The 21,907-nt window shown below is 40.9% G+C and overlaps 1 protein-coding gene and 1 pseudogene across 3 annotated transcripts in view; both read left to right on the top strand.

The window, feature by feature from the left end:
* Positions 1–3,229: 3,229 nt before the first annotated feature.
* The window catches only part of ANKRD46 (ankyrin repeat domain 46), a 42,575-nt gene continuing 23,897 nt past the window's right edge, over positions 3,230–21,907 (top strand). The window contains exon 1 of one of the 3 annotated variants that reach the window (XM_055286916.2): positions 3,230–3,313. The gene's annotated coding sequence lies outside the window, so the exon portion shown is untranslated. Of the gene's footprint in view, positions 3,985–21,907 lie in introns of all 3 variants that reach the window. The other 2 variants (XM_055286918.2, XM_055286915.2) reach the window with 2 other exon arrangements.
* LOC129486667 (glyceraldehyde-3-phosphate dehydrogenase-like) lies at positions 13,744–15,391 on the top strand (annotated as a pseudogene).

The following is a 21,907-nucleotide window of genomic DNA, read 5'->3' as shown; positions in this document are numbered from 1 at the left end:
TCGGTTGTAATTACAGGTATTCCCCCGCCATTGGAACTCTCACAATCAAAACTCAGGACCAAATAGATTTTAGTAATGAGGAAGAAGAGGCAGACTTACCTGAAGAGTGTAAAGGTTAAGCTTCAGGGCTCTTGTGGTAGGCTGGATAACAGTTCCTCAAAGATGTCCACATCCTAATCCTAATCCCCCGAATCTATGAATATGTTGCTTTGCATGGTAAAAAGAGCTTTGCAAATGTGATTAAGTGAAAAATCTTGAGATAGGGAGATTAGTCTGGATTTTCCAAGCATGCCCAATATAATCACAAGGGTCCTTATAAAGAGACAGGAGAGTCACAGAGGAAATGCAAGGCCAGAAGCAGAAGTCAGAGGGGAGAAAAGATGCTACACTGCTAGCTTTGAGGATGGAAAAAGGAGCCATGAGTCAGGGGATGTAAGTGGCCTCTAGGAGCTGGAGAAGGCATGGCAACCAACTCTCCTGAGAATCTCCAGAAGGAAAGCACTTCCTGCACTTTGAGTTTAGCTCAGTGAAACTGATTTTGGACTTCTCACCTCTTGAACTGTAAGATAATTCTTGTTTTAAATTATTAAATTTAGGGTAATTTGTTACAATGACAATAGGAAACCAATATACAGCCCTCCCTTGTTCAGGCCCCTTCCAAGACCCTGGGAAGCAGTGTTGACATGGTTATACGTTTTTGTAACGCTTGCAAAATTAAAATACTTTACCTACAATTGATTAAGATTTCTCTCTTTCCACTCAGACTTCCCGAGTATTCTTCTACTGGCTAACATTGGAGTGACTACAGGCATTTTTGGGATCCAGCTAAGCAGAAATGCAGTTGGGGGTACTTCGGTTTGCATTTAATGCCACATGTTCATGTGGTTCGTGGTCACTTCCATGCAGCATTAAGTTATTGCTGGAGAGTAGGAATGGCTTCTATGAATGCTCCTGTATTAGTCTGTTCTCACACTGCTATGAAGAAATACCTAAGACTGAGTAATTTATAAGAAAAGAGGTGTAATTGACTCACAGTTGAATCACAATTCTGCATGGCTGGGGCAGCCTTAGGAAACTTACAATCATGGCAGAAGGCACTTCTTGACAGGGTGGTAGGAGACAGAATGAGTGCTGAGCAAAAGGAGAAGCCCCTTATAAAACTATCAGATCTCATGAGAACTCACTTGCTCTCATGAGAACAGCATAGGGGAAATTGCCCCCCATGATTCAATTATCTCCACCTGGTCCTGCCCTTGACATATGGGTATTATTATAATTCAAGATAAGATTTTGGGCAGGGACACAGCCAAACCACATCAGCTCCTAACAGCCACTGTGTCAAAGTGCCCAGGTGTGGTAACATGAAGGAGTCATAGAATATGTGCAGCATGCAGTTCACTTTAATCCCGTCAGAGAAAAAAGCTGTCTTCACCATCCCTACATTTTTTCATATCAATCAAAAGCAGTAATTCATGAAGAGGAAGAGATAAATTTGAATAGAAGTAATGGAGAGGCTCTCAGATTGTTGGATGAGTCAACTAATGAAGAGTAAATCTTATTAATACATTGGGAAAAGCTTTAATTTCCTTGCTAATTTGACATAGTTTATAGGCATCAGTGAAGATATTATAAACTCAATACACAACCACAAGGAGGACATCAATAACAAACTGATTAATAAATGTCATCAATTTAACAAGTAATATTGCTGATTAGTCATAGCACAATAAAATGTGAAATGCCCTAAGATCTTATAACTTTTTTTTTTGAGATGAAGTCTTATTCTGTCACCCAGGCTGGAGTGCAGTCGTGAGATCTCGGCTCATTGTGACCTCCGCCTTTTGGGGTTCAAGGATTCTTGTGCCTCAGCCTCCTGAGTAGCTGGGATTACAGGTGTGTAACACCGTGCCTGGCTAATTTTTGTATTTTTAGTAGAGCCAAGGTTTCACCATGTTGGTCAGGCTGGTCTGGAACTCCTGACCTCAAGTGATCTGTCCACCCCAGCATTCCAAAGTGCTGGGATTACAGGTGTGAGCCACCGTGCACAGCCAGATCTTATAATTCTTACATGAAAGAAACGTAATAGTGATTTCCTCTAATATGACAATAGCCCTAAACCTTTACATGACATTTTCAAGAACAAATTATTAGACGGTGTAGATGGTCCTTGAATGAATGAACCATGAGATACCCTAGAGCAGGGGTGTCCAATCTTTTGGCTTCCCTGGGCCACATTGGAAGAAGAATTGTCTTGGGCCACACATAAAATACACTAACACCAGCAATTGTTGATGAGCTAAAAAAAAATTGCAAAAACAAAACCTCATAATGTTTAGAGAGTTTATAAATTTGTTTTGGGCTGCATTCTAAACTGTCTTGGCTGCATGCAGCCTGCAGGTGTGGGCCAGGGGTTGGACAAGTTTGCCATAGAGGGTGGCTTGGTTGGGTGAGGGTGCTAGAATTCAGAGGACGGTCACTGTGCAGTGAGAGTTGTCTTGGCTGTAGGACTGGAGTTGGTAAACTGAAAAAAAGAAAAAACTAGTTTTGCATGAAAGAATGTTTCCAGGATATAAATGTCCCACCACAGTTTTAGTTAGTCTTGGCTGTACATGTTGCAATAAGTCAAGGAACCCTACAAAGTAGGATGGAAGGATTCAAGCTGCGAATCGCTTGAACCCGGAAGGCGGAGTTGGAGTTTGCAGTGAGCCGAGGTTGAGCAACTGCACTCCAGCCTGGGCGACAGAGTGAGACTCTGTCTAAAAAAAAAAAAAAAAGAAAAGAAAAGATTCAAACTGCTTTTGAAAAATAAAAATGCAGGGTTATATCTTAGAAATAGCGCAGCCAATCATTAGTGGCTATTCCTAATATGTCAATTTGGGGTCTATAGAAGACCTACCTAGTAGCCAGCAACTATTAATTGATGCTTATAGCACCTAATGAAACTGCCCTTGCCTTTGAAGCCCCCATTTAGCTAAGGGGATGGGAGGATGGGATGTGAATTTAGAATAGGACGTTAAAAGTGCAAAATGCTCCCGGATTCAGATCGGATAAACCTCTTCTAGGCTGTCTTTCCCTTCTGAAGCCACAGTTTTGATGCTTTGCCTAATTCAGAGCAGGCTTTCCCGGAGTCTCTGACTCAGAGCAGCCCGAGCCACCGTGAGGACCGCCCACCTGCAGGGGGCGCGCCGGGGGCTGCAGCGCGAGACCGCTCTGGCCCAGCCGGGACTCCGACTGCCCCTGTCTGGCCCCTCCCCTCCGCCCGTCACCGCCGCCGGGAAGCTGCTGCTGTCGGTGCAGCTCGTTCGAGTCGCAGGTACCTGGCCCGGGGCCTGTAGGCAGCGCCTGGGATAGAGCCACTTGATACCTCCTGCACCATCCCTGTAGCACTGGAGGTCCAGTAGGCCTGGCCGGGGCCCTGAGGGGCGAGGGTGCCCGGGCTTCCCGCACCTTCCGCGGCGACTGGAGGGAGCCAGGCCGAGGAAGCGACCGCGGGTCCGTGATGGCTTCTTCGCGGTCTGTGTGTTCACGAGGGCCGGGAAGAGGCCTGCGAGGGTTCTCGTTTGCGCTTGCGGGTTAGGGCTGTGGTCCGGGGAACCCCTGGGCAGCGCGGGCAGCCTTGGCTCGCGGTTAATCGGGGGATGAGCGCGGCAGCCCCGCCGCAGGTCCAGCTGCGCGGCCGGGGCGAGACGGTGCTTTCGCGGCGTGTGCTTGGAGGAGCGCACAGTTCAGGCGCCGGGACAAGCTGTTGGGGTGTGAGTGAGCTCTGCAGAATGGCACATGGCTCCGGGGCGCCCGTGTTAAAAGGCAGGATTTGCACACCTTCCACTTAGGGCTCGGGTAATCGCAAACTTCCTCCCTTAATTGGCTTGCAGTGCTAAAAAGCAGATCTTTCTCTCTGAGGTTTTCCCAACAGTACCTCAAGAAAAAAACATCTGTTTTTATAACGTTCCACGATATTCGGAATTGGCTTCAGAACATAATAAGGTAAAAATATGCCATTGAATAGTAGCACTTATCAATCTTTAAGAAATGACGGTGGTACCTAGGAGCCTCTTAAAGAGCTGTAATATGAGTGGTGTGGGGATTATTTTTATGTTCTAGTAATAGCTATTTTCAGTGCTTATTTTATGTCAGACACGGTGCCATTGCTTTAAATACCTGGTAGCTTTAATCCTTGAAGCAACCCTATCAGGTACCATTTCCATTATACAGATAAGGAAACTGAGGCACCGAGAGTCTGACTTGTGCAAGGTCAGAAAGCTAGCAAAGGCTGAGCGAGATTTGGTCTCATCTCCCTTACTTCAGTATCCCTGCGTCTGTTATCTAGCCAAACATGTGGTGCTCTCTAAGAGTGTTATCAATTAGATTTGTTGCCTGAACTGATTTCTCTCAGGCTTAGTTTTCATGGTTATATGCAGGAGTCCTATATGAACTCTTTTTTAGTTTAAAAGGAGTTTAGTAAGAAAGATGTTAGCTCATTAAGGACTATAGTGATAATAAAGTTAAACTTGGACCGGGGTTCTCACTGTGCCAGTACAATTTGATTTGAAATAGAGATGAATTTGTTTGGTTGTTAACATACTTTATTACATTTCTTCATTATTTATGTTTCCATACCATTTTTAGTGAGTTCAGTTTGCCTTTGCAATATTATGGTAGCAGTACCAGAGGGAAATCAAAGATTTTTTGATGATAGTAAGTTAATATTTTACAGAATACAGGAAAGGCATTGGAGAGAGGATATGAAGTGATAAGGAATTTTTGGCATGTTATATAAATTGTGTTACTTACTCTGGAAAACAAAGGATTCTCACAGTTCTTTATCAAAAGGGAAATTGTATTTCCCATTGTGGAAATAATTTGGGCTTTATAGTCCCAAACTTCTTAGCCTTACCTATTATAGATTTAAGAATTTGCATATTCGGCATTCATATAGCATGCGTATATTGAGTGCCTTCTATGGCCAGGCTCTGTTCTAAGCACTGGGGGATGTGAGAGTGAACAAACGGAATTTGTGAAAGTTAACGTATCTGGAGTCAGATGGCAACAGTTACTAAGAATAAAAATAAAGTAGCAAAGGGGGATAGGAAGCACCAAGGAAGGAACAGGTGCAGTTTTAAAATAAGGACTGGTGCCATGGAAAAGACTCAAGCAAAACTGAAGGTGTCGGGGACCGCCATGCAGCTGTCTAGGGAAAGAGCATACCAAGCAAGGGCAAAAGCCCAGAACCCTTCAGTCTTGTTAGGGAGGAACAGCAGGGAGGCCAGTAGATTTGAGCACCCAGAGGGAAGGAGGGTGAGACAAGGTCAGAGAGCTAATGGGCCCGGGTAAGGACTTTTGCTTTTACTCTGAGTGAGAAGGGAGGTGGTTGGAGGGTTTTGAGCAGAGGAATGAGGGGATCTGGCTTAACATTTTTAAAGGATCACTCTGGCTTCTGTGTTCAGAGTTGACTGTAAGGGCAAGGATGGAAGCAGGGAGACCTGTTAGGTTGATGCAGTAATTGAAGCCAGAGAGAATGGTGGCTTAGACCAGGTGGGTAGTAAGAGAGGCAGTAAGAAGCCATCGTATTCTGAGTATTGCTGATAGGATTTGCTTATGGTTTGGATGTGCTTATGAGAGAAAGGGTGAAGCACGACCCTGTGGCCTTTGGCCTGAGCTATTGGAAGGCTTTAGTTACAGTGTACTGAGATGGAGAAGACTGAGTGTGAAGGTAGGTGGAGCCAGTTTTAGTTAGGTTTGAGATGCCTGTTCAAGTGGGGTTATAGAGACGGGAGTTGAAGAGAAAGGTCCAACTGGAAATAGAAATTTGGGAGTCACTAATGCAAGCTTGTGCAACCCAAATTTGTAAACGTTCTTAAAACATTATGAGATTGGTTGTATTTTTTTAAGCTCATCAGCTATCGTTATATGTGTGCCCCAAGACAGTTCTTCCACTGTGGCCCAGGAAAGCCAAAAGATTGGCTACCCCTGCACAGAAGAGTAGTATTTAAAGCCATGAGCCTATGAGCTCTAGTGTAAGGAAATGAGAATTGAGCCCTAGGGCTTTCCAAATCCAGATATTGGAGAGATGAATAATTACAAAGGAGAGGCTTTTGAAGGTAGGAGGAAAAAGAGGCGAGTATGGAGTACTGAAGGCCAAGTAAAGAGTTTTTCAGGGAGAAAGTGGCCAACTGTGTCTCCTCCTGCTGATTGACAAGTCACGTAAGATGAAGACTAGGAGATGACCATTGGATTTAGTAATAGGAAGGTCCTTGGTGACCTTGCAAGAGCACTTTCAGGAGAGTAGTGAGGAAGAAAACCTGATTGGTGTGGTTTCAAGAGACAACAGGAGGAAGGGCATTGGAGACTGCAGTATGGGCAGCTCTTTGGAAGAGGTTAGCTGTAAATTTTTCATATGTCGGTTATTTGAAAGCACTGTAGCCGTTCCCATAGTAAATTTTTATTTCTAACTTAAGCTACTGATTAATACCTACTACACTTGGATTGTTTTATTAATGACTGGTGGAAATAAAATAGCTATCCTACTGCTGATCATAATAATAATGTATACTTAACTTTCTAAACCAATAAAGCTTGTCCTTTTTACATAGTACATTTCAGAGTCCATAAAAATCCTTGAGTGGGCTGGGCAAAGTGGCTCATGCCTGTAATCCCAACACTTTGGGAGGCCAAGACTAGAGGATCTCTTGAGCTGAGGAGTTCAAGACCAGCCTGGACAACATAGGGAGAGCTCATCTCTACAAAAAACTTTAAAATTACTTGGGCGTGGTAGCACACACCTGTGGTCCCAGCTACTTGGAAGGCTGAGGTGGAAGCATCTCATGGGCCTGGGAGATTGAGGCTTCAGTGAGCCATGATTGAGCCACTGCATAGTTTCAAAAGGTAGTAAGTGTATAAAAAGAATGCAATTTTTATCTTAAGGCATGAGTTCAGGTTCTTGTTTCTGCCCTCAGCAGGTTAATGTCCAAACCCAAATACAAAACAATCAAGGTATGCAGTAAAATACCAGATTTACACCATCTGACTGGATAAATGTGCCTTTTCCATAGCAAATACAGCCATCTGTTGCATTGTAGATGTAAAATGATTAAAATATTTCAAAGTTTAGGGTTATAGCTACTGATTTTTTAAATCCAATAATTTTATCTAAAAGATGACAGGTCCTTTATACATTGAAATCTTTTTTTTTTTTTTTTGAGCTAAGGAAAATATTAAGTTGGTGCCTTTTGTTTTGTTCTTGTTTTTTTCTCCAGGAATTTTTCATTGGTTGGCTCTCTTTTCTTGTTCTCTTTGCTGTCATCTCACACATCCTTTCTAACTTTTTTCTTTTGCATAGCTTCTTAAGTTAGGCCCTTCCATCACTGATTTCCTTACTGCTTACAATTTGGATTTTAAATTTCTATTGTGTTTTCATTTAACTTATAGTCTTTTTTTTTTAAGTCCCAGTCTTCTTTAATACTGTTTTTTCCCCCGCCCTGAGTTCTTAATTTTTTGTATGTCCCTGAGAGCACAGTATTTTTCTGGATTTTTTTCATTTTCTTATTGTAAATAATTCTCAGTGGTGTGCTTTTCTTCATGTAGATCTAGTACACCTCTTTGCTTCTGGTGTAGAATTTTTTCACTGACTCCATGTTGACTTTTTTTTTTATCCTTTAAAAATGAAAGAACTTTTGAGACTATAATATTGAATTTGTCATACTAGTACCATTCTACTAAAGGTTTTTTCTAGATTTCCTATAAGGAAAATAATTAGAGAACTGGGTTTTGTCTAGGCATTCTATAAAAGACACTATTGTGATGTTTGTAAAAGATTTCTATTTAAAATAACTTTCAGTATTATTAGAACTTAAGTTTATGGTTATGTCTTTGTGATAAGGACTTTTTTTTTTTTTTTGGAGATGGAGTCTCACTCTGTCACCCAGGCTGGAGTGCAGTGGCACAATCTTGGCTCACTGCATCAAACTATTCTCCTGCCTCAGCCTTCTGAGTAGCTGGGACCACAGGCACACACCACCACATCCGGCTAATTTTTGTATTTTTTGTGGAGATGGGGTTTCACCATGTTGGCCAGGCTGATCTCTAACTCCTGACCTCAGGTGATCCACCTCAGCCTCTCAAAGTGCTGGGATTACAGGCATGAGCCACTGCACCTGGCTAAGTACTTTTTTTTTTTTCCTTGTGTTTTTTTGAGACAGGGTTTTGCTCTGTTGCTCAGGCTGGAGTGCAGTGGCACAATCATGGCTGAATGCACCCTCCACCTCCCGGGCTTGAGTGATTCTCCTGCCTCAGCCTCGAATATCTGGGACAACAGGCACGCACGCATCACCATGCAAGGTTTATTTTTAAATTTTTTTGTAGAGATGGGGTTTCACACTATGTTGCCCAGGCTGGTCTGGAATCCTTAGGCTCAAGTGATCCTCTTGCTGTAGATTCCCAAAAGTGCTGAGACTACAGGTGTGAGTCACTGCACCCAGCCAAGTACTTTTAAAAATTAAACTGGTAAACAGACATTAGAATTACCAATGTAAACTTTATATCTAAAACCAAAATCAATTACAAAGGATCATTATTTTCCAAAGTAGATACTTTTTTTTTAGTGCTGTTCAGTTTTTCTGAAGCTTATCTTTGTTCACAAGGATTGTTAGCACTTCCACCAAATCAGTGTTTAGAAACCTTAAATAATTTAACGTCTGACTTGCCAGTGCATTATTAGAGAAACAATTCCAAGACCAAAACATGTTGAATAAACAGGAGATATACACCAATTTGATTTTAAAATGGACAGCTTTCCTGTCTCTAGCTCTCTCTCTCATGTTGCCTTAAACACACATATGCCGAAGAAATCATATACAGATACTTGCATGCATTTAATAAACTATCCAATAAGTGGTACTTTTAATAAATTCTGAATACAATCAATTAAAAGATTTGTGCACATTATTATTTAGGTATGGTACCAAGTAAATCAGAAACAAATGCAAGAGCACAAATGGTTTATTTAGCTACCTTTCTATATTGGGTCTTTATGACATTAGATACTCTGCTGTATTTTATTTTTTAAAGTAAACATATTAAAACTAGCCACATAACCTATATTTTCTTTTATTACATTGATGCCTTTTTTTGGTTCGCCTAAGTTTTTTTGTTTTTTGTTTGTTGGTTTGTTTTTGAGATGGAGTTTTGCTCTGTCTCCCAGGCTGGAGTGCAGTGGTGCAACCTCAGCTCACCGTAGCTTCCACCTCCTGGGTTGAAGCGATTCTCCTGTCTCAGCCTCCCAAATAGCTGCGACTACAGGTACATGCCATCACACCCAGTTAATTTTTGTATTTTTAGTGGAGACGGGGTTTCACTATATTGGCCAGGCTGGTCTCAAACTCCTGACCTCAAGTGATCTGCTGCGGCTTCCCAAAGTGCTAGGATTACAGGCATGAGCCACCGTGCCTGGCCCGCGTATGTTTAATTAAAAAAACAAAAATGTTCTGAGTATGACTTTGTTGAAACAGTTTATATAGGCATTTTAACTTTGGTGGCAGTTTTAGTCCTACTATCAGTCATCTTTTTTCCAGTAGCCCAGCATTGCTGCTACTTTAATTTAAGTCTGCCCTTCTGCCCTCTCCTCAGTTTTTTGGCTGTATTTTGCCCATTGGCTGTTAATGCTGATTTTTTTTAAACACAACAAAAACTGTGGATTGCTTATAAAAGAGTTTTCTCACAATAGGCTTATTTTTATTTCACTTGTTTATTCAGAATATCCTTTCAACTTGTTCTTCAGGTTATCTCCTTTGTCAGTTCTAGAATTTACCAAGCTCTCAGTCAGTGTTCAATCTCCCATGCTGAACATGAGATTTCTTAGGCCTTAATTCAGGTCCTTCTCAAAGAGAGTTAAATATCAGTATACTTCACCCTTCCTTTGACCTTTGTCTTTTGCTGAAACATGTACCACAAACAATATTTTCTTCCTTTTTAGGAAACAATGACAGAAGCATATAAGAGTGGAAATCAAATAGTAATGACCACTTCAGATTCTGTGTCATTTAGATATTTTGTTCTAAGTAGCAGAAAACCTAATTTAAACTGTCTTAAAAAGATCCTTTATTTATAACCCGTAATATGAAAAGCCCAAGGCTTGGCCCTGTTTATCTGTTCTGCCTCACTATACTTGCTATCTATGAAATATAAAGATGACAAAAGCAAATTTAGATATCTCATTTATACACCATATTTTTAGAAAAATAAAGTGACTGTATTTCTCTGGCATTCCAAGCAAAGAGTTTTATTGGACTGGTCACTTGCTCACCTTTAAATAAACCACAATAGCTAGGGAATGTGATATGTTACATGGCCTTAGATAATAAAGACTGACCCCTCCAAAGCATATGAACAGTGAAGAGTAATGGAGTTGGGTACCAATGGAACAGGTAGGAATGGAGTCTAGGTAGGCAGTGGACGTCTGAGGAAATTAAAAACACATAGTTGATTTTGAGTCAAAATAATATATTAAATTCATGTTTGGGCACCTGGCAATAACTGATGTAAAAAAAAAAAAAAAAAAAAAGCCCCAAAGTATAATCAGAATAGTAAATAGGTTAACCATCTCTATAGAGTACAAGCACAAAGTAATGAGTGAGGCTGTAGCTGTTTTGGAATTGGCCAAAATAGAAATCATCGAATATCTGATCTCAGACCAAAAGAAATTAAATTAGAATTTGATAACAGAAAGATAGCTGGAAAATCACTGAATACTTAGACATTAAATAACACATTTCTTTTTTTTTTTTTCTTTTGAGATGGAGTCTCGCTGTGTTGCCCAGGCTAGAGTGCAGTGGTGCGATCTTGGCTCACTGCAAGCTCTGCCTCCCGGGTTCACACCATTCTCCTGCCTCAGCCTCCCGAGTAGCTGGGACCACAGGCGCCTGCCACCACGCCTGGCTAATTTTTTTTGCATTTTTAGTAGAGACGGGGTTTCACCATGTTAGCCAGGATGGTCTCGATCTCCTGACCTCGTGATCCGCCCACCTCGGCCTCCCAAAGTGCTGGGATTACAGGCATGAGCCACCGTGCCCAGCCTAAATAACACATTTCTAAATAACATAAGTCAAAGAAAAAATCTCTAGAGAAATTAATAAATATTTTGAACTAAATGAAAGTGAAAACATAGCCTGACATTTGTGGGATACAGCAAAAGCAGTGCTTAGAGGAAAATATATAGCATTGAATGCATGTATTAGAAAAGAAGAAAGATCCAAAATCAGCCATCTAAAGCTTACATGTTATGAAACTAGAAAAAGAAGAGCAAATTAAACCCAAAGTAAGCAGAAGAAAAGAAATAAGAATTAGAGTATAAATTAATAAAATTGAAAATGAGAAATCAATAGAGAAAATCAGTGAAACCAAAAGTTTGTTCTCTGAAAAGATCAGTAAAATTAATAAGCCTCTAGCCACAGTAAGAAAAGAGAGGACATATATTACTAATATCAGAAATGAGAGAGGACATCACTAGAGATCCCATGGACATTAAAAGGATAATAAAGGAATACTATGAACAACTCTCTGCCCACAACTTTGATAACCTAGATGAAATTCACCAATTATTTAAAAAGCACAAGCTACCAAAATTCACACAAAAAGAAAGAAACCATCGGAATAGACCTATATTCATTGGAGAAATTTAATAAAAAATCCATAACCTTCTAAAACAGGATCAGGCCCAGATGGGTTCACTGGTGAATTCTACCAGACATTTAAGGAAGAAGCTATACCAATTCCCTACAACCTCTTTCAGAGGATAGAAGCAGAGGCAATACTTCTTAACTCATTCTGTGAGGCCAACTTTCCCCTAATACCAAAAGCAAAGACATTACAGGAAAATAAAACTATAGACCAATATTTCGGATGAACAAAGATGCAAAAATCCTCAACAAAATGTTAGCAAATCAGATCTAACAATGTACAAAAATACTTACACATCCTCACCAAGTGGAATTTGTCCCAGATATGCCAGGCTGCTTCAACATTTGAAAATCAGTTAATGTAATTCATCACATTCATTAGGCTAAAGAAGAAAAATCACAGGGTCCTATAAGTAGACGTAAGAAAAGCATTCAATAAAATCTAAAACCTGTTTATTGTTACGAAAAAACTCTCAGTAAACTACAAATAAAGGAGAACTTCCTCAACTCAATAAAAAAAGATCTTCAAAAACCCTACAGCTAGCATACCTAATGGTGAGAAATTTGGAGGTTTCTCACTGAGAAGAGGAACAAAGCAAGGATGTTCCCTTTCACCACTGCTTTTCAATGTCATATTGGAAGTCCTAGCTAATGCAGTAAGATAAGAAAATAAAAGTTATACAGGCTGGGCACAGTGGCTCACGCCTGTAATCCCAGCTACTCAGGAGGCTGAGGCAGGAGAATCGCTTGAGCCCAGGAAGCAGAGGTTGCGGTGAGCCAAGGTCGCATCACTAAACTCCAGCTGGGGTGTCAGCGTGAGACTCCATCTCAAAACACAAAATAAATAAAAGTTATACAGATTGGGAATAAAGAAATAAAACTACCTTTATTTGCAGATGACATGATCATCTATGTAGAAAATCTGAATAAACTAGCAAAAACCCTCCTGGAACTAATAAACAATTATAGCAAAAATGCAGGATACAAAGGTAATATGCAAAAATTAATTGCTTTCCTATATAACAGCAATGAACAAGTGGAATTTGTAATTAAAAACAATACCATTTACATTAGCACCCTCCAAAAGAAATTAACAAATATACATAAAACTGTAGGAGGAAAACTACAAAACTGATTAAAGAAATCAAAGAAGAACTAAAATAATGGAGAGATATTGCAGGCTTGTTGATAGGAAGACTCAATGTTGTCAAGATACCACTTTTTCCCAACCTAATCTATAGATTCAATGGAATCCCAGTCAAAATCCCAGCAAGTTGTTTTGTGGATATTGACAAACTAATTATAAAGGTTATGTGGAAAGGCAAAAGACCCGGAATAACCAACACGAAATTGAAAGAGAACAAAATTGGAAGACTGACACTACCCAACTTCAAGACTTACTGTAAAGCTATGGTAATGAAACCAAATAGAAAGCCTAGAAATAGACCTACATAAATATATTCAGCTGATCTTTGACAAAAAAGCAAAGGATACAATGGAGAAAAATAGTTTTTCAATAAATGATGCTGTAACAACTGGACATTTACATGCAAAAAAAAATTTAATCTAGGCACAGAACTTATACCCTTCATAAAAATTTACTGAAAGTGGATCACAGACTTAAATGTAAAACACAGAACTATAAAACTCCCAGAAGATAACATAGGAGAAAATCCAGATGACCTTGCGTTTGGTGATGACTTTTTAGATAAGACACTGAAGGCATGATTTCTTTCACGATTAAGGTTCACTCAGTGTTACATTTTCTGTGTGTTTGGACAAATTTATAATGACATGTATCCACGTTATAGTATCATACAGATTAGGTTCACTGCCCTAAAAATCGTCTGTGCCCTGCCTGTTCTTTTCTCCCTCCTTTCTAACCCCAAACCATGGATATTTTTACTGTCTCTTTAATTTTGTCTTTCCCAGAGTGTCATTTAATTGAAATCGTACAGTATGAAAGAATCGATAGTTGGACTTCATTAAAATTAAAATTCTCTGCTCTGCAGACATCATTAAGAGAATAAAAATAAAAGGCACAGACTGGGATAAATATTTTCTTTACTTTTTTTTTTTTTTTTTGAGACAGAGTCTCACTCTGTCACCCAGGCTGGAGTGCAGTGGCACAATCTTGGCTCACTGCAACCTCCACCTCCCAGGTTCAAGCTATTCTCCTGCCTCAGCCTCCCCAGTACCTGGGACTACAGGTGCACACCACCACACCTGGCTAATTTTTGTATTTTTAGTAGAGACGGGGTTTCACCGTGTTGGACAGGCTGGTCTCGAACTCCTGACCTCAGGTGATCTGCTGACCTCGGCCTCCCAAAGTGCTGGGATTACAGGTGTGAGCCACCGCACCCAGCCCAAAATGTTTTCAAAAGACATATATGATAAAGGCTGTTATCCAAAATACACAAAGAACTCTTAAAACTCAACAAAAAGAGAGGTGGGCATGGGCACTGGCTGGGGTCGTTCAGTGCTCACCATCCTCTTCTCAAAGCCATGTCTCTAAGACATTATGGTGAAGGTGAAGGCCAGAGTAAATAGATTTGGCCATATTGGGCACCTGGTCACCAGAGCTGCTTTTGACTCTAGTCAAGTGGATATTGTTGCCATCAATGACCCTTCATTGACCTCAACTACATGGTCTACATGTTCCAGTATTTCTACCCATGGCAAATTCCACCACACTGTCAAGGCTGAGAATGGGAAGCTTGTCATCATTGGAAATCCCATCACCATCTTCCAGGAGCAAGATCCCACCAAAATCAAATGGGGTGATGCTGAAGCTGAGTATGCCATGGAGTCCACTGGCATCTTCACGACCATGGAGAAGGCTGGAGCTCACTTAACGGGGGGAGCCAAAAGGGTCATCATCTCTACCCCCTCTGCTGATGCCCCCATATTCATAATGGGCATGATCCATGAGAAGTATGAAAACAGCCTCAAGATCACCAGCAATGCCTCCTGTACCTCCAACTGCTTAATCCCCCTGGCCAAGCACATCCATGACAACTTTGGCATTGTGGAAGGACTTGTGACCACAATCCATGCTGTCACTGCTACCCAGAAGACTGTGGATGGCCTCTGTGGGAAACTGGCATGATGTCTGTGGGGCTCTCCAGAACATCATCCCTGCATCTACTGGTGTTGCCAAGGCTGTGGGCAAGGCCATCCCCGAGCTGAACAGGAAGCTCACTGGCATGGCCTTCCGTGTCCCATCTGCAAACATGTTGGTTGTGGACCTGACCTGCCATCTGGAGAAACCTGCCAAATATGATGACATCAAAAAGGTGGGAAGCAGGTGTCGGAGGGCCCCTCAAGGGCATCTTGGGCTACACTGAACACCAGGTTGTTTCCTCTGACTTTAACAGTGACACTCACTCTTGCACTTTTGATGCTGGGGCTGGCATTGCCCTCAGTGACCACTTTGTCAAGCTCATTTCCTTGTATAACAGTGAATTTGGCTACAGCAACAGGGTGGTGGCCCATATGGCCTCCAAGGAGTAAGACTGCTCAACAACCAGCCCCAGTGAGAGCACAAGAAGAAGAAAGAGACCTTCAGCTTCTGGGCAGTCCCCGCCATGCTCAGTCCCCCACCACACTGGGAATCTCACCTCCTCTCATAATTTCCATGCAGACCCCACAAAGAGCTCTACCTGGTCGTGTACCATCAATAAAGTCCCCTGTACTAAAAAAAAAAAAAAGAAAATGAACAACCTGATTTTAAAAATGAGCCAAAAATCTTAATGGACACCTCATCACAGAGGATATACAGATGGCAAATAAACATATGAAAAAAATGCTCCACGTCATATGTCATCAGGGAAATGCAAATTAAAACAATGAGATCTCACTACACACTTACTAAAATGGCTAAAATCTAGAACGCTGATAACACCAAATGCTGGTGACAATGTGGATTAACAGGAACTCTTATTCATTGCTAGTGGGAATGCCAAATGGTACAGCCACTTTGGGAGACAATTTGGTGGTTTCTTAAAAAAACTAAACATACTCTTACCATCCAGCAATCATGCTTCTTGGTATTTACCCAAAGGAGTGAAAAACTGTCCACACAAAAACCTGCATGTGGATGTTCATGTCAGCCTTATTCATAATTGCCAGAACATGGAAGCAACCAAGATGTCCTTCAGTAGGTGAATAGATAAACTGTAATACATACAGAGAATGGCATATTATGCAGTCCTAAAGAGAAGCTATGAAACCATGAAAAGATACAGAAAACAACACATACTAACGAGGGAAAGAAGTCAATCTGAAATAGCTACATACTGTATGATTTCAGTTATATGACATTCTGGAAAAGGCAAAATTATAGAGACAATAAAAATATCAGGGGTTGGGTAGAGGGAGGGATGAATAGGCAGAGCCCAGAAAATTTTTAGGGCAGTGAACCTAATCTGCATGATGCTATAATGATGAATACATGTCATTGTAAATTTGTCTAAACCCATAGAGTATATAACACCCAGAGTGAACCCTAATGCAAACTATGGACTCTGGGTGATAATGATGTGTTAGTGTAGGATCATCAGTTATAACAGATGTACCCTCTGGTGGTAGCAGGGTGGGGGAATATGGGAAATCTGTTCAGTGTTGCTGTGAACCTAAAACTGGTCTGAAAAATAAAGACCGTTTTAAAAAAGATAAAGTAATAAAAAATATGCTCACAGCTCAGCTGTGATACTAGTAATGCAGTTTTTTTTTTTTGCAAAATTGTGCTTTTGAAGAAATCAGAATTTTATTCTCAATTTTTTAGTGATTATTTAAATTTTCCCCATTTTTATATGGTTTCTTTTAAAATGTTTCACTTTTTTTTCCTAATTTCTATTAGAATGGCAATGTATGCTTAACACTTGTATTTTTATAAATCTATGGGTTTTTAATGTTCTGAAATGTTATTTTTTACTCTAAATGTGTTGAACATTTAACTTATTAAAACATTCCAGGCTGGGCCCAGTGGCTCACACCTGTAGTCCTAGCACTTTGGGAGGCTAAGGCAGGAGGATCACTTGAGCCCAGGAGTTTGAGGCCGGCTTGGGCAACATAGTGAGACCCCATCTGTTTAATAAAAATTCTGAATTAAAAAAAAAAAACCAGCATTAATGCTAGTGTTCCATATTATATGAAATAAGTGTGAAATACCTAAACTACTTTTTTTTTCATTTCTGGGTAAATCTTTAAATTTTTTTAATTAAAAAAATTTCTTATTTCTAAAAATTTTTGTGTATACATAATAGGTGTATATCATATTGAATTTCTATCTAATACGTACCTGCTTATGGAAGGAGTCAACAAATGTTTATTATTTCTAAATATTCCTATTTCTCGGACATTAAAAGATGTTCAAGAAGTAGTCATATGAACATGATTTCTTTTTAAATGTAATATCAGTTTTATTGGTACCGCATTTTTGCCACACATTTTTAGTTTAGTTATATTTTTTGGCCATCTTCAGTGAATGCCTTCATTTTCATTGTCATTACTTAAGCATTTATACTGACTTCCAGACTCCACTGAAAGACTTGTTTGAATGCATACTTTACGTTTGGACCATACATTCACTTAACAGAAAAGATACAGGTTGAGCACTTAGTGTGTAATAGGTAATGCGAAATACTGTGGATAGTGTGGAACAAGACAAACTCATGCCCTCAAAGTTTACTTTCAAACTGGGGAGATGTACAATACATGATTAAGCACATAAATAAGAAAATTATAGATTGTAATAAGAACACGAACAAAGTAAGCAGGGTGATGTGAGAAGTAACGTGGGGAGAAGTAAGTGACATTTGAGCTGAGACCTGAGTGATTCTCCATCCAGGGGAAGTACATTCCAGCAGGAAGAAAAGTAAGTGCACCTCTGAGGCAGGAAGGAGGCAAGTTGGGGGTAGAGTGTAGAAAACAAGAAGGGGGAATGGTTAAAGATGAATTCGGAGAGGTAGACAGGAACAAAATTATCAGGGCTTTGTAGCCTGATAATTAACCTTTATTAAGGAATTTGGCTGTTGTTTTAAATACATTGGGCTGCCATTGACATATTTCAAGTAAGGGAATGAAAGGAAATGGTTTGTGTTTTTGGAAATTTTTTTTTTTTCTGTATTGAGAACGGATTGTAGAGAGGCAAAAGTGGAAATGGAGGTCATGCTTGGGCCATAGGAGCTACTAAAAATACTTTTAGCTTGGAAGTGATGTTCACAAAGCATGGGATGAAAAAAGGTACATGATAGATTAATGCGATTGACGGGGGTGTAGAGGGTGACAGAAGAGAGAATGAGACTGAGAGACCAGTTAGGAAGACATTGGAAAACTTCATGTATAAAATTGTTTGTTAGGGCACAAATTAAGAGTGAAGCCAGTGTCAATAAAATGGAAAAAGAATTTGCAGGACAATGAAAGACAGAACTGACAGGGCTTTGTGTCTAATTCACTGTCAAGAGAAAAGAAAGCATCAAGGATTTGAAACCAGGGTTTCTAGGGAGGTATTGTTACCATTGGCAGAGAATTTTGGAGCAGAGTCTGCGGTATATGTATGGAGTGCTGGTTTTGTTTTATTTTATTCTATTTTTTGAGACAAGGTCTTACTCTGTTGCCCAGGCTGGAGTGCTGTGGCATGATCACAGCTCACTGCAGCCTCAAGCTTCCAGGCTCAAGCCATTTGAATTAGTCTACACTGCTCTAAAGAATTTATAAACAAAAGAAGTTCAATTGACTCACAGTTCCTCATGGCTGGGGAGGCCTCAGGAAACTTAGAATCCCCATGGAAGGTGAAAGGTAAGCAAGGCACATCTTACATGACAACAAGAGAGAGAGAAAATGCAGGGGAAACTGCCACTTTTAAAACCATCAGATCTCCTCCAGCCTGGGTGACAGCGAGACTCTGTCTCAAAAAAAAAAAAAAAAAATCAGATCTCATGAGAACTCCCTCAGTATCATGAAAACAGCATGGGGGACACCGCCCGCATGATCCAATCACCTCCCACCGGGTCCCTCCGTTGACATGTGGGGATTACAACTTGAGATTTGGGTGGGGACATAGAACCAAAACATATAGTTCTGCTCCTGGCCCCTCCCAAATCTCATGTCCTTTTCGCATTTCAAAACCAATCATGCCTTCCCAACAGTCCCCCAAAGTCTTAACTCATTCCAGTATTAACCTAAAGTCCAAGTCCAAAGTCTCATCTGAGACAAGGCAAGTCTCTTCCACCTATGAGTCTGTAAAATCAAAAGCAAGTTAGTTGCTTCCAAGGTACAGTGAGGGCACAGGCATTGGGTAAATGCTCCCATTCCGAATGGGAGAAATTGGCCAAAACAAAGGGGCCTCAGGCCCCATGCAAGTCTGAAACCCAGCCAGGCAGTCATTAAATCTTAAACTCCCAAATCTCCTTTAACTCCATGTCTCACATCCAGGGTACGCTGATGCAAGGGGTGTGCTCCACGGCCTTGAGCAGCTTTGTCCCTGTGGCTCTGCAGGGTACAGCCCCTGTGGCTGCTTTCATGGGCTGGCGTTGAATGCTTGTGGCTTTTCCAGATGCATGGTGCAAGCTGTCAGTGGATCTACTTTTCTGGGGTCTGGAGGACAGTGGCCCTGTTCTCATAGCTCCACGAGGCAGGGCCCCAGTGGGGACTCTGTGTGGGGGCTCCAACCCTACATTTCCCTTCCACACTGCCCCAGCAGAGGTTCTTCATAAGGGCTCTGCCCCTGCAGCAGACTTCTGTCTGGACATCCAGGCATTTCCATATGTCCTCTGAAATCTAGACAGATGTTCCCAAAGCTCAGCTCTTTTCTGCACACCTACAGGCCCAGCACCACATGGAAGCTTCCAAGGCTTGGGCCCCGCACCCTCTGAAGCAATGGTCTGAGCTGTAGTCTGGCCCCTTTTAGCCATGGCTGGAGCTGGAGTGGCTGGGACACTGGACACCATATCCCAAGGCTGCAGAGAGCAGCAGGGGCCTGATCCCAGCCCACAAAGCCATTTTTCCCTCCTAGACCTTCTGGCCGGTGATGGGAGGGGCTGCCATGAAGATCTCTGACATGCCTTGGGGAAATTTTTCCCATATTCTTGGCTATTAACATTCTGTTCCTTGTTACTTAGGCAAATTTCTGCAGCATGCTTGAGTTTCTCCCAAAAAATGGGGTTTTCTTTTCTACCAGTCAGGCTGCAAATTTCCAAACTTTTATGCTCTGCTTCCGTTTTAAACATAAGTTCCAATTGTAGATTATCTCTTCATGAACACATTTGTACACTTTCAGAAAAATCAAGGCCACATCTTTAATGCTTTGTTGCTTAGAAATTGCTGCTGCCAGGTACCCTAAATCATCTCTCTCAAGTTCAAAGTTACACAGATCTCTAGGGCAGGGGCAAAATGCCACCAGTCTTTTTGCTAAAGCATAGCATGAGTGACCTTTACTCCAGTTCCCAGTAAGTTCCTCATCTCTTTCTGAGACCACCTCAGCCTTGATTTCATTGTCCATATTACTATCAGCATTTTGGTCAAAACCATTCAGCAAGTCTCTAGGAAGTTCTAGGCTTTCCCATATCTTCTGAGCCCCCGAAACTGTTCCAACCTTTGCCTGTTACCCAGTTCCAAAGTCACTTCCATTTTTTCAGGTTATTTTTATAGCAGTGCCCCACTCCTGGTACTAATTCTCTGTATTAGTCTGTTTTCACACTGCTTATAAAGATACTGATTGAGGCTGGGTAATTTATAAACAAAAGGTTTAATTGACACATAGTTCCACATGGCTGGAACTGTGTGTCAATTCAAGAAACTTAGAATCATGGTGGAAAGTTATGGGGAAGCAAGGAACGTCTTACATGGTGGCAAGAGAGAGTGTGTGGGGGAAACTACCAATTTTAAAACCATCTGATCTTGTGAGCCCTCCCTCACTATCATGAGAACAGCATGGGGGAAACCACCCCCATGCTCCATTCACCTCCCACCAGGTCCCTCCCTTGACATGTGGGGACTACAATTTAAGATGAGATTTGAGTGAGGACACAAAGCCAAATTATATCACCATCCTCCCACCTCAGCCTCCCGAGTAGCTGGGACTACAGGTGTGCATCACCACACCCAACTTATATATATAATATATATATATAAAAATATATATATGTATATTATATATATGTATAAAATATATATAAATAAAAAAATATATTTTATATATATAATATATATATATATATTTTTTTTTTAGAGACAAGGTCTCACTATGTTGCCCAGGCTTGTCTTGAATGCCTGGGCTCAAGCAGTTCTCCCACCTCTGCCTCCAAAAGTGCTGGGATTACAGGCATGAGTCAGCACACCCAGCCTCTGTAGTGCTGGTTTTAGATATGATATTAAGGCCATGGCAACATATCCATTGGGGACTGTTGATCTGCCCTGTGTACATACTCATGTGCCAGTGTACAATGCTGTTATTATCTCCTTGGGCTTCTCTGCTTGTTCACTCTGTGAAGAGCACCAAACTCTATGAGTTGCTCCCGTTGTTGCCCCGACCCCGTTCAAGGCAGAATTCCTTTTACTTGTTGTTACCAAGATGTGGAAATCCTTTTACCCTTAATTCAAAGTGAACTTATTTTGAGGGGAACTTTTACTAAGAAACTAAGAAAAAATACATAGCATCTTATATTTGTATATTTCATTATAGTTTTCAAAGTTCTGTACAAAAATATTGTGAAGTAAGAAAGACAGATATTATCCCAGTTTTGCAAGTGAGGAAACTGGGACTCTTAGAGTTGGACTACTCAAGATAGTACCTTAGAAAATGGCAGAGTTCGGACCTAAGATACAAACCTTTTGATTGGTGTCTAGTACTTAGTGCTTATCCTGAAAAATAATTCTTGATAAATTCACAGATCATGGATCTCTTGATTCAAGTCTGGAACTGCCTTCGCTATTTATCACTTAAGATCACTTGATTGTTTTTCCTTGCTTCAGCCTTGTCTAGAGTGAGAGGCAAGTTGTACTTTGGGGTTAGCAGAATCCTGACACTGAGATTTGATCCAATGCTCAATTCTTTCTAGATGTTGATTATAGTCTTTTCTCCAATTGCTAGGCCTCTCCCCAACTTTATACTTATGTTCATTGTCCTTGCTTCTTTATGTCCTGGTCCCATGGATGGGTAAGGTATTTTCTTTCCTGGTGGAAGTGGAAGTGATCTGCTTTGAGCCTTAGAAGGAACCAGAACCTGGCTGAAGAGA

Source organism: Symphalangus syndactylus, chromosome 7 (assembly GCF_028878055.3).
Source record: "Symphalangus syndactylus isolate Jambi chromosome 7, NHGRI_mSymSyn1-v2.1_pri, whole genome shotgun sequence".
NCBI lineage: Eukaryota > Metazoa > Chordata > Mammalia > Primates > Hylobatidae > Symphalangus > Symphalangus syndactylus.
Note: the sequence above shows the minus strand (reverse complement) of the source record. Positions and strands in the feature narration are given on the sequence as shown.